Raw genomic sequence first — 13,340 nt, 5'->3', positions numbered from 1 at the left:
GGAGGGAGACTAGATGTTACTTATTGTGATCGATGTGTATATTAATACAGAGTTCTACATAAATACATAACTTGAACATTGTACCAAAATATTGAAAAACATACAATGTGATAATGCTAGCAAATTTATTGAACAAGGGATTATGTTAAAATAAGAAATATTACAAAATCCTTGAGAGAATGTATTTGTTTGTGCTGTATATATATCACTATGAGGACATTTCCTATCGTTGACTATTGATCTCATTCAGTTGTTTGAGTTCTGTGACTTTAGCAACAAGGACTCGGTACCCTGACGTTTATTAAGTGATTTTATTTTTGAAGCTTCAATCAAGATGGTATCCTACTGCACCACCGGTTAAAGGAACATGCCAACATTTTGGGAAATACACTTATTTGTCATCTTCCCCTTGAGTCAGACTAGAAGATCAATATCAGTTTCATCTCTGTGTGTCAGTTAAGGAGTTGTTGGAAGTTGTATTTCTTCACTTTTGATGGAGCTAGGCTAGCTGCTCCCTACTGCTTCCTGTCTTTGTGCTAAGCTAGGCTAGCTGCTCCCTACTGCTTCCAGTCCTTGTGCTAAGCTAGGCTAGCTGCTCCCTACTGCTTCCAGTCGTTGTGCTAAGCTAGGCTAGCATGCACCTGGACCTCTCTCTGGGGATACTGGACACACAAGAGATGAAACTGATATCAATTTTGAAGATGGCAAATGAGTGTATTTCCCAAAATGTTGGCGTGTTCCTTTAATGTGGCTCGCTTCAACACGGTGTAATGAATGACAATGTGAAATAATAATCATGCAGTTGGACAATTTCACGGGAAACATCTTGAGGTCAGCGCAATGCGTCTGACTGGGAGATAAAATCACTTCCTGTTTTGTGTGTTTCTTTCAAAGTGCTCCTCAGCTGTTTCCGTTCAGGTACCAAACCACTCGTTTGTTATCCCTCCTCCTTTCATTTCTGTGATGGAGGGATGGCGTGTAGATCAGAAGAGGAATAAAAAGAGGGATTTCAAACGTGTCCATACCAGCCAATCAGTGCTCCGCATGACAAACAGATGTATCCGTTCATCTTCCTCCTCCTATGAGCTTATATGACGTTTGCTTCTTTTGATCTTTCTGAGTAATGAAATGATATTTAGGCGTATGGCAGCATGGTGACTATTATAATATTCCCCTGTACTTTGCCCCTTCATGATTGTTGTCTTGTACAATACTTGCTGTGTTCTACAGTGGTGGCACCACTGTACAGTGAGCTGGGACTGTGTGTGTGTCTGTCTCTCTCTCTCTCTCTCTGTGTGTGTGTGTGTGTGTGCGTGCGTGTGTGTGTGTGTCTGTGTGTGTGTGTTGAGATGGTGACTGTGTGCGTGTGTGTGTGTGTGTTGAGATGGTGACTGTGTGTGTGTGTGTGTGTGTGTGTGTGTGTGTGTGTGTGTGTGTGTGTGTGTGTGTGTGTGTGTGGGTGTGTGTGTGTGTGTGTGTGTGTGTGTGTGTGTGTGTGTGTGTAGAAAAAGTAGACCACTAGATGTGTGTTTGGGTTTTAGTTTCATTACATCTCTCTCTCGCTCTCTCTCTCTCTCTTTCCTCCTATCTATGTTTCCACCACTATTTCTTCCCTCTACCTGTACATGATTAGTTATAACGGTAGTAACATGTTAGTGACAGGGGTAGTAACATGTTAGTAACAGTAATAACACAATAGTAACAGGGTAGTAACAGTAGTAACATGTTGTAACAGGGTAGTAACAGTAGTAACATGTTAGTAACAGAGCAGTAACATGGTTAGTAACAGTAATAACACAATAGTAACAGGGTAGTAACAGTAGTAACATGTTAGTAACAGAGTAGTAACATGGTTAGTAAGAGTAATAACAATAGTAACAGGGTAGTAACAGTAGTAACATGTTAGTAACAGGGTTGGTAACAGTAGTGACATTAATAACGGGTAGTAACAGGTTAGTAACGTGCAGAAACAGTAGTAACAGGTCTAGTAACGTGTTAGTAACATGTTTGTTACAGGGTTAGTAACTAACATATTAGTTACAAGGATAGTAACAGTAATAACATGATAGTAACAGGGTTAATAACAGTAGTAACATGTTAGTAATAGGGGTAGTAACAATAGTAACATGTTAGTAACAGGGTTAGTAGTATGTTAGTAACAGGGTTAGGAGTAGTACCAGGGTTAGTAACATGTTATTAACATAGTTACTAATAGTAACATGTTAGTTACAGGGTTAGTAACAGGGGTAGTTATAGTGGTAACATGTTCGTTACAGGGTTTGTAACATGTTAGTAACAGGCGTAACAGTAATAACATATTAGTAACAGGGTTAATAACATTAATAACATGTTACTGGGGTCTTCTGCTTGGATGCTACATGTTAACAACTAGCGATTACCTCCTACCCTCTAGAAACATCCACAATGTTCTCTGTTTAAAATATGCCTCAAGACCTGAGATATGTATTACCTTCAGAACTAGAAGAGATATTGTTAAAAAATATATATATATCAACAGATATCTTGCGAAAATATGCAATATGTGTCCAGGAACATCATGGTTTACATATCACTGGGTGGCCAATCACAGTGCTTCAGACTGTTTTACCAGATAGTCTGAGTCGCTATGGCAACTGAGTCAGAGACAGGAGATTGGTTCTGATTGGAGCACAACCATTTGAATTGACCAATTATGGTAATTTGTTGATATTGTTACGCTGTGTCCCTCCCCCTTATGTGCAGGCTGGATATCACCGGACCCCTGTTAGAATTCTGATTATTCACCAACCAATCAGGAATAAAGTTGGAGATTGGAGCAACATATGATTGGGAGACATGATCATTGACCTGGGTTAAGCCCCGCCCTGCTACTAGACCAACATGACATCACCTTAGTGGCTAGAAGATAAACACAACCTCTAGTTAACAGATACAATATCAGATATATTCACCCTCAGACTGTGGGATGATTATACTGTATATGTCTTTATGATCTGGTCATATGGACAAATCGAATGACGAGGAAAGTGAGTCTAAAGTTAAAGGGGGGGGGGGTGTTCTGCATTTAATAATGTACACTAATAAGAGTAATGCTGCCCCCTGTAACTCCTCAAAACAACTCCTATACTGTATACTACAGAATCCATAACTCCTGTCTCTCTCCCTCTTTTCCTCCCCTCTCTCTCTCTCTCTCTTCCTCCTCTTCACTCTGTGGTCTACCTCTCTCTCTCTGTCTCTCCCTCCTTGCTCTGTGGTCTACCTCTCTCTCCTGTCTTCTCTTTTATAGATATGCTGTTGAATACTGTGTTGTTCTTGGTGTTTGATAATGTCTTGTGACTCGATGCCTCTGGGTTGTGACGTACTCTCTTGTATATGATATTCTATTTAGCATCAGCGATGAGGTAATAGCTGATGATGTGTGTATGATGACCGTAGTTCTTACTGTATGGACACCAGTGTGGGGACGTTTCAATAAAGAGGACATTCATCATGATCACTCTGCTTGGCTTCTTTATAACACTGATCAACTTGGAACTTTATTTATTGTTCATTCATCTTTTTATGCAGGGGGGATTTACTGTGTAACACTTCAATTCCTGCTTCACACGCACACTGTTACAGACATTCACACCCAGTACAACCACAGTCTGACACTGTTAACCACTAGGAGCTGCCCAGTACAACCACAGTCGGGACACTGTTAACCACTAGGAGCTGCCCAGTACAACCACAGTCTGACACTGTTGACCACTAGGAGCTGCCCAGTACAACCACAGTCTGACACTGTTGACCACTAGGAGCTGCCCAGTACAACCACAGTCTGACACTGTTAACCACTAGGAGCTGCCCAGTACAACCACAGTCTGATACTCTTAACCACTAGGAGCTGCCAAGTACAACTACAGTCTGACACTGTTAACCACTAGGAGCTGCCCAGTACAACCACAGTCTGACACTGTTGACCACTAGGAGCTGCCCAGTACAACCACAGTCGGACACTGTTAACCACTAGGAGCTGCCCAGTACAACCACAGTCTGATACTCTTAACCACTAGGAGCTGCCCAGTACAACCACAGTCTGACACTGTTGACCACTAGGAGCTGCCCAGTACAACCACAGTCTGATACTCTTAACCACTAGGAGCTGCCCAGTACAACCACAGTCTGACACTGTTGACCACTAGGAGCTGCCCAGTACAACCACAGTCTGACACTGTTAACGACTAGGAGCTGCCCAGTACAACCACAGTCTGACACTGTTTACCACTAGGAGCTGCCCAGTACAACCACAGTCTGACACTGTTTACCACTAGGAGCTGCCCAGTACAACCACAGTCTGACACTGTTGACAGAAGTATGATATTTAGACGTAGTCCTCAAAATGAATGGAAGTGAATGAGGAACCTGACACCTGGGAAGAATGGTGGTGTTGACAGCAGATGACAGGCACAACAGTGGTAGCTAGTTTACTAGTAGATGCACTTACATAGAGGTAAGACTGTTCTAGCTCTAAAGTTAAATATCCCTTTAAATTGTAATATGTCACTGAATGGATGGAACACAGTAATGTAACCTAGTACTGTCACGAATACATGTGATCATAGTTTTCCCTCATAGCTCCTCCCTCCATCTCTCCATAGCTCCTCCCTCCCTCCATCTCGCCCTCCATAGCTCCTCCCTTCATCTCTCCATAGCTCCTCCCTCCCTCTGTCTCTCTCCTTAGCTCCTCCCTCCCACTGTCTCTCTCCTTAGCTCCTCCCTTCATCTCTCTCCATAGCTCATCCCTGCCTCCGTCGCTCTCCTTAGCTCCACCCTCTGTCTCTCCAAAGCTCCTCCCTCCCTCCCTCTCTCTCCCTCCCTCTGTCTCTCTCTCCTTAGCTCCTCCCTCTGTCTCTTTCCTTAGCTCCTCCCTCCGGCTCTCCCCTTAGCTCCTCCCGCCCTCCGTCTCTCCTTAGCTCCTCCCTCCGTCTCTCTCCTTAGCTCCACCCTCTGTCTCTCCAAAGCTCCTCCCTCCCTCCCTCCGTCTCTCTCCCTCCCTCTGTCTCTCTCTCCATAGCTCATCCCTGCCCCCGTCTCTCTCTCCTTAGCTCCTCCCTCTGTCTCTCCCCTTAGCTCCTCCCTCCGTCTCTCCCCTTAGCTCCTCCCTCCCTCCGTCTCTCCCCTTAGCTCCTCTCTCCCTCCCTCCGTCTCTCCTTAGCTCCTCCCTCCGTCTCCTTCTTTAGCTCCTCCCTCCCTCCGTCTCTCTCCCTCCCTCTGTCTCTCTCTCCATAGCTCCTCCCTCCCTCCGTCTCTCTCCATAGCTCCTCCCTCCCTCCCTCCATCTCTCTCCTTAGCTCCTCCCTCCCTCTGTCTCTCTCCATAGCTCCTCCCTCCCTCCCTTCCTCCTCTCTCTCCATAGCTCCCCCCTCCCTCCCTCCGTCTCTCTCTCCATAGCTCCCCCCTCCCTCCCTCCGTCTCTCTCTCCATAGCTCCTCCCTCCCTCCCTCCCTCCATTTCTCTCTCCATAGCTCCCCCCTCCCTCCCTCCGTCTCTCTCTCCATAGCTCCTCCCTCCCTCCCTCCGTCTCTCTCTCCATAGCTCCTCCCTCCCTCCCTCCGTCTCTCTCTCCATAGCTCCTCCCTCCCTCCCTCCCTCCCTCCGTCTCTCTCTCCACAGCTCCTCCCTCCCTCTCTCTATGTCTCTGTGTGAGTGGTGTTAAGCAGCAGATAGGAGCAGCTTGTCTGGGCAGCGTCATTCTCTGCTGTGTGTTCAGAAAGCTGGGCCCTCTGACCAGCGCCTGGCTGCTGCTAGCTGACTGCCTCCCTCCTGGGGCCCACTCCTCTCCATGCCAAGGTAACAGAGGAGCTGGAGGGGTGTGTGTGAGAGTGTGCGCGTGTGCATGTGTGTGTGTGTGTGTTTGGGGGTGGGGGGGGTATTCGTGCGTGTGTGTTTGGGGACGGGGACGGGTGGATTTGTACGTGTGGGGGGGGGGGGGGGGGGTGGATTTGTGTATGTGGGGGGGGGGGGGGGGGATTTGTGTATGTGCGGGTGGGGGGGTGGATTTGTGTATGTGCGGGTGGGGGGCAGATTAACGAAGGATTGGCTGTATTGGTCTGTCAACATCTCTCTCTGTATGTGTGAGTGACCATGTGTTGTTAACACGTGTTACATGTTGTATGCTGTTTGGGTTCATGTCGGCATGACCTTCACATACACACTACCATCTATACCTGCTTTAGAGAGAGAGAGGATGAGAGAGAGAGAAGAGAGAGAGAGAGAGAGAGAGAGAGAGAGAGAGAGAGAGATAGAGAGAGAGAGAGAGAGAAAAAGAAAGAGGGAGAGAGAGGGGGAGGGGGGAGACAGAGAGAGAAAGCGAGGGAGAGGGAGGGAGATAGAGAGAGGTAGGGAGTCTGTGGGGGTGTTGTGTAACCAATGGTTACCATGCAGGATGACATCATGATGCTCAGCACATCCACCCTCTTACACAGTTTTTTATACAACTATCTGTTTCTGTATGTTTAGACAGTGTCATCGATGTGTTATTGATGTGTTATTGATGTGTCATCGAAGTGTTATTGAAGTGTTAGTGAAGTGTTATTGATGTGTCATCGATGTGTTATTGATGTGTCATTGATGTGTCATCGATGTGTTATTGATGTGTTATTGATGTGTTATGATGTGTCATCGATGTGTCATCGATGTGTCATCGATGTGTTATTGATGTGTTATTGATGTGTCATCGATGTGTCATCGATGTGTTATTGATGGTGTTATTGATGTGTCATCGATGTGTTATTGATGTGTCATTGATGTGTCATCGATGTGTTATTGATGTGTCATCGATTTGTTATTGATGTGTTATTGATGTGTCATTGATGTGTCATCGATGTGTTATTGATGTGTCATCGATTTGTTATTGATGTGTTATTGATGTGTCATTGATGTCGTTATTGATGTGTCATCGATTTGTTATTGATGTGTTATTGATGTGTCATTGATGTGTTATTGATGTGTCATCTATGTGTTATTGATGTGTTATTGATGTGTCATTGATGTGTTATTGATGTGTCATCGATGTGTTATTGATGTGTCATTGATTTGTTATTGATGTGTCATCGATGTGTCATTGAAGTGTTATTGATGTGTCATCGATGTGTTATTGATGTGTTATTGATGTGTTATTGATGTGTCATCGATGTGTTATTGATGTGTTATTGATGTGTTATTGATGTGTCATAGATGTGTCATTGATGTGTTATTGATGTGTCATCTATGTGTTATTGATGTGTTATTGATGTGTCATCGATGTGTTATTGATGTGTCATCGATGTGTTATTGATGTGTCATTGATGTGTTATTGATGTGTTATTGATGTGTAATTGATGTGTCATCTATGTGTTATTGATGTGTCATTGATGTGTCATTGATGTGTTATTGATGTGTTATTGATTTGTTATTGATGTGTTATTGATGTGTCATTGATGTGTTATTGATGTGTTATTGATGTGTCATTGATGTGTTATTGATGTGTCATTGATGTGTTATTGATGTGTTATTGATGTGTCATCGATGTGTCATTGATGTGTTATTGATGTGTCATCGATGTGTTATTGATGTGTCATCGATGTGTTATTGATGTGTCATTGATGTGTATTGATGTGTCATTGATATGTCATTGATGTGTCATCGATGTGTTATTGATGTGTTATTGATGTGTAATTGATGTGTCATCTATGTGTTATTGATGTGTTATTGATGTGTCATTGATATGTCATTGATGTGTAATTGATGTGTCATTGATATGTCATCTATGTGTTATTGATGTGTTATTGATGTGTCATTGATATGTCATTGATGTGTAATTGATGTGTCATCTATGTGTTATTGATGTGTTATTGATGTGTCATTGATATGTCATTGATGTGTCATTGATGTGTTATTGATGTGTCATCGATGTGTTATTGATATATTTATTGTTTATTGTTTAAAAGGATCCCCATTAGCTGTCACCTAAGTGGCGAGCTAGTCTTCCTGGGGTCCACACAGAAAGACAACACAAAACACAAAACATAACAACATGAGATACATATGACAATCACAATTAACAATGATAATCTAAAAACAGTAAAACATTGTAGACATCATTATCAACATCAGAATATTTTGCTCACATATTTAAGTAGTGCATTCTCAGGTGGTATTTGAAAGACACTTTACTATTCAATTTACTTATGTTCAGTGGGCAGTTATTCCAATCATTGATGGCACGATAAACAACAGTCCTCTTTAAAAGCATTTGATTTTGGACGTGGTAACATAATCTGTCCATCATCAGCTGACCTAGTAAAATAAGAATGAACCTGACTGCATCTGACAATTTGTTGTATAAGAAAACAGGTTGAGACGAAAAGACAGTGTTCCTGAAAAATTGAACTGTGTTGAAAACCAGCCTATTCTCTACCGTTAACCATGAGAGTTGCCGGTGCATAGTGATGGTGTTTGTTCTCATGGAACAATGTAAAACTAACCTTGCAGCTCTGTTCTGGGCAGTTTTCAATTTCTTTTAGTTGACCTCTATGTGTTATTGATGTGTTATCGATGTGTTATTGATGTGTCAAGCCCCGCCCACTTCTACTATTTTCGCTTTGTTTCCTGTAGCTGAATGTCATGGTAAAGATACTAGCTAGTGTGAATATTCCCAAACTGAATAAATAATACATATACAAAGATGATGTGTACAGAAACAGAACAGGCGGCTTGCAGGATAATATTCTTGTCCAGATGCAGAGTCAGGAGCTTGTAAGAGGTTGAAAGACCAAAGCAGCGAGCTGAGCAGCATCATTGTTGCCTAGCAACATCAGATATAAACATAATAGCAGGCAGCAGCTTTACTGCAGTACCATCCAACAACATGTATCATCACACTGCTGGGTCTGATATGTAGAGAGATAAGACATGACATAGAGAAAGACAGAGAGAGAAACACAGAGAGAGAAAGACCAGAGGTAGAGAGAGAGAGAGATTATATATATATATATATATATATATATATATATTATATATATATATATATATATATCAATGTAAGGATCTAAGAGAGGTTTTCTTTGATCAAATAAAATTATATATGCAGGGTGAAAAGTCAGTGTGCAGTATTAGCTGCAAGTATGTAGATTGTTGTCATACAGTAAGAGAACAAGCTCTGTAATACATTTCTGGGTAAAAGTATTACCTGATTAAATTATATTTGTAATGAGTTTCTGTTGATCGTTTTATTGTTATTGGTAATGTTATGGTGTTTATGATTGCTTACATAGATAGAGAGAGAGGGAGGGAGAGATAGAGAGAGAAAGAGAGAGAGAGAGAGAAGAGAGAGAGAGAGAGAGAGAGAGAGAGAGAGAGAGAGAGAGAGAGAGAGAGAGAGAGAGAGAGAGAGGGAGGAGAGAGGGAGATACAGAGAGAGAGAGAGAGAGAGAGAGAGAGAGAGAGAGAGAGAGAGAGAGAGAGAGAGAGAGAGAGAGAGAGAGAGAGAGAGAGAGAGAGAGGGAGATACAGAGAGAGAGAGAGAGAGAGGGGGGACAGAGAGAGAGAGAGAGAGAGAGAGAGAGAGAGAGAGAGAGAGAGAGAGAGAGAGAGAGAGAGAGAGAGAGAGAGAGAGAGAGAGAGAGAGAGAGAGAGAGAAGGAAAATAGTGCCCTTTGTCAACTGGTGCGGAGACCAATCACCAACACAAACCAGTCTCAGACCAGCACTGCTTCCAGTCTCAGACCAGCACTGCTTCCAGTCTCAGACCAGCACTGCTTCCAGAAGAAATGTTAGAATCAATCAAATCATCTTATGTGGAACATTGGCACAATGAAACCAAAACACAAAATAAATTGCAATGCTATTTGGGCCTAAAAGGAGAATATAAATGGCTAGAGTATAATGGTCTGTATCTCTCTACTGTCAGAGATACTAAGCAGAGACGGATACTTACCAGGTACAGGCTCAGTTGCCACAGTCTAACAACCCTAACCCTAATAAACTCCTCAAAGAAAGTTCGGAAACGTTATTTCGGTCGATTATTCCTCCCCTTTGATAATACCAATTGGTATTGTATTTTATATCTTTGGAAAGGCTGTAATCAGCAAGATAAGTGGTTGTAAGGATTGTGCATTCGTGGAATGAGCAACACAGCTAACCGTGTGGGTAGCGGCCCACAAATATTTGCCAAAATTCCCTGCAATATTCTTCTGTTGGTATTCACTCTCGTTTTGAGTTGCTTGGTGGATTGGATGATTGCACTCACCCACAGTAATAAGGAAAAAACAACACATATTGGCAATTTTTACACTTTATTCATTTTACACTGTCAGGGACCTCAGTAGCGTATGGAAGATCTATACACAGCCACAACAGCTTGGCACCTCCTCCTCATGCTGGTCACCAGCCTGGTCACACACTGCTGTGGGATGGCATCCCATTCCTCAACCAGGATTTGTCGCAAGTCCGCCAACATGGTTGCGTTGGTCACTCTGCCACGTACAGCACGCCCAAGCTGATCCCACAAGTGTTCAATTGGGTTGAGGTCTGGACTCACGGCAGGCCATTCCATCCTCTCCACTCCCAAATTCTGGAGGTACTCTGTGATGATCCTGGCTCTGTGGGGGGCGAGCATGGTCATCCTAGAGGATGTAGTTAGGTCCCAGATTCTGGAGATATGGGATCGCCACTGGCTCCAGAATCTCATTCCGATATCTCACTGCATTGAGATTGCCTTCAATGATGACAAGTTCTGTTTTACCTGTGAGAGAGAGCCCACCCCACACCATGACACTGCCCCCATTGAAAGGTGTCACGCGATCTGTGCAGCAATCTGCATATAGCGTTCTCCACACCGTCTCCATACTTTGATCCTGCCATCCAGCTTCCGCAGACAGAATCTTGATTCATCACTGAACATGTGTGGTATATTCTATGTACATTTCTAGGTTAATTCACAGTGCACACAGGTTGCTAATTGGATAGAAAAGAAGAACAGAATGATAGAATGGTTCCCCTTTGACTCCAATAGCCAGCAGGGAAATAACTGTGCAGCCAGACAACAGAGCTCTAATTCAAATTTATAGGATTTATTGCCGAGAGGTCCAAAGGTGCAAAAGCAGGTTATTATTACATACAGGGATTATTTCATATTACAATCATAATGAATACATGGTTATTGATGCTTACACATCAAACAAAACTGTACACACATATTCACATGCTATGTCAATGAAAAGAGAATGTACTGAGCAATACACACGGTTAAACCTGGTCTAAGATTAACTACCTTTACTCTAAACTAGGCCACACAAACAGTGGATCCATGGTTCACTCACGTGTCTGCAAAGCACATTCTCTGGCTGGCAGTGGTTGGGTTGGAGACCAGACGGGGGTGTCTGGCCTCCTGAGCTAACAATGTGTTCTGCTCTTTATACTCAATATGACATCATATTTTTAAACCAATCACAATTATCTCTAAATATGGAGTTGTTCCAATCAGGTGTCTTGATACTAAAAACCAGAAGGTCTTCTGTTCTTGGGTTCCGCCCAAGATCTCCTTGTCTTTCTATGGGCTGGTTTGTTCCTGCAGCCCAGGGGGGGGTCTGGCCTGTGGCCCCTGTGGTGCTGTGGCAGAGAGCTAATTCCTCAAGAGTCCCTTCTTGTATGGGCAGTTGAATCTTTAAACATTTCTAAGATTTATCTTCAGTGTAAATGAATTATATATTTCCAGCATTATCACAGTGTACTCTTTGCCTATATTTTGATACCAGACAGTGGTTATAATAAAGATAACGATAACATGATCCCTGTATTTACCAGACTGAAACTCATTGATACTGAGACTTACATTCTATAAAGATTTACAAAAGGAGTGGAAAGACATATTCTATAATCTTCATAAACAGTTGAAATTCGGGCGGTTAGGTGGCGTAGCGGAGATTGCGTTCGTCACCAACCCCGGAGACGCTAGGATTCGCCTGTTCGAATCCAGCTCACAGCTCCGGGGTTGTCACCAGCTTGGCTGGCCGTTCACACTAATACAATTGGCAGTATTAGAGGGTGGGAGAAGCTGGCGGGGTGGGTCCGGGTCGTTGTAAACAGCGACTCCTACAGTTCGGTCGGGGCGCCTGCTAAGCGTGGATAGGACCTGAGTGGGATAGTGTGATCCTTCCACACGCTACGCCCTCTCAGAGAATATCCACGCTGCCAGGTGAAAAGAAGCGGTGATTGGCTGGACGTGTGTCGGAGGAAGCACGTGGTAGGTAGCCTCCACTCTCCCAGACCGACTGTGGGGGGTAAGTGCGCAGCGACCAGGAAGGGGATTGGGAATTGGCATAACGACTAACATTGGGATGGGAGAAAATCGGAGGAAAATGGAGGGGGGAAAAGATAAATAAAAAAAATTAAAAATAAACAGTTGAAATTCTAATGACATTTTAATATCTTTTTATCTAATAAGTCAGATTAGTGTGATATAGTTGTGACAATTTCCATGCAGCTTGAGCCATTCTCAGAGGCAAGTCAGGGGTTCTCTGCTGTAATCTGTTCACAGTGAGGTGCGACCTCCGGTCTCATTGTTCCCGCGCTGACCACATCAACATGTCTACTGTCTGTTACCCTGAGAGCATACCGTCAGCAGATTCCCATGCTTAGAGTGGAAAGATCTAATCATTCATGTATATTATAGATTAATGCTACAGTTCAATACTAAGGCATTATTTGAATTAAACTATCATAACAGGTATTTGCAGTTTTAGTGATAACCCAACAGTCTGCTTGTCTCTATTCTGTAATTGTATGGATTTAAACAGTTCTACACGTTGGTCCTGTTCCACAGAGGCATATTAGTTCCACTTAGCCTCTTGCTCCTTGGTTCAACGCTCACATCCCTTGAATGTGGTGTAGTATTACAGATTAACAGTTGGCTCGTGGGGGGTTGGTTTCCTGTGTTTACCCAACAGATACAGTTTAGCATAGAGGGTTTTTTTATGATCACCCACTGTCTCCAAGACTCTCCTTAGTCAGCAGTTGAAACCCACTTTGCTCCAAAAGGTACACAAGGTTTTTTCATTATGGTTACTTTATACAGACACCTTGGCTATGAAATGCACAGTTTCCTCAAGTCAATGTTACCACACATGACGTTGCCCCACATTCTTAGGTTCCACTGTCGGTGCTGTCGACACCAGCGCAAACTGGCCTGACGGTGAAGGGCAGTCATTGCAGGCTTGGAAGCATTTTGTATGAAAGTATTCTGTACTTCTGTATGACAACTATTAAAGAACTTGAGGCTTCCTGGCAGCCTTATATGCATGAAGACCGGCCATGTGCAGT

General features: G+C 43.3%; 1 protein-coding gene across 1 annotated transcript in view; it reads left to right on the top strand.

Annotated features, from left to right (window-relative positions):
* Nucleotides 1–5,693: 5,693 nt before the first annotated feature.
* The window catches only part of pcsk1nl (proprotein convertase subtilisin/kexin type 1 inhibitor, like), a gene marked incomplete at its 3' end in the record, with an annotated part of 26,956 nt that continues 19,309 nt past the window's right edge, over nucleotides 5,694–13,340 (top strand). Inside the window, exon 1 of the mRNA XM_084333406.1 lies at nucleotides 5,694–5,832. The remainder of the gene's footprint in view (nucleotides 5,833–13,340) is intronic.

Source organism: Notolepis coatsorum (assembly GCF_963971535.1).
Source record: "Notolepis coatsorum genome assembly, chromosome: 17".
NCBI lineage: Eukaryota > Metazoa > Chordata > Actinopteri > Aulopiformes > Paralepididae > Notolepis > Notolepis coatsorum.
This window is presented reverse-complemented; position numbering and strand designations above follow the sequence as displayed.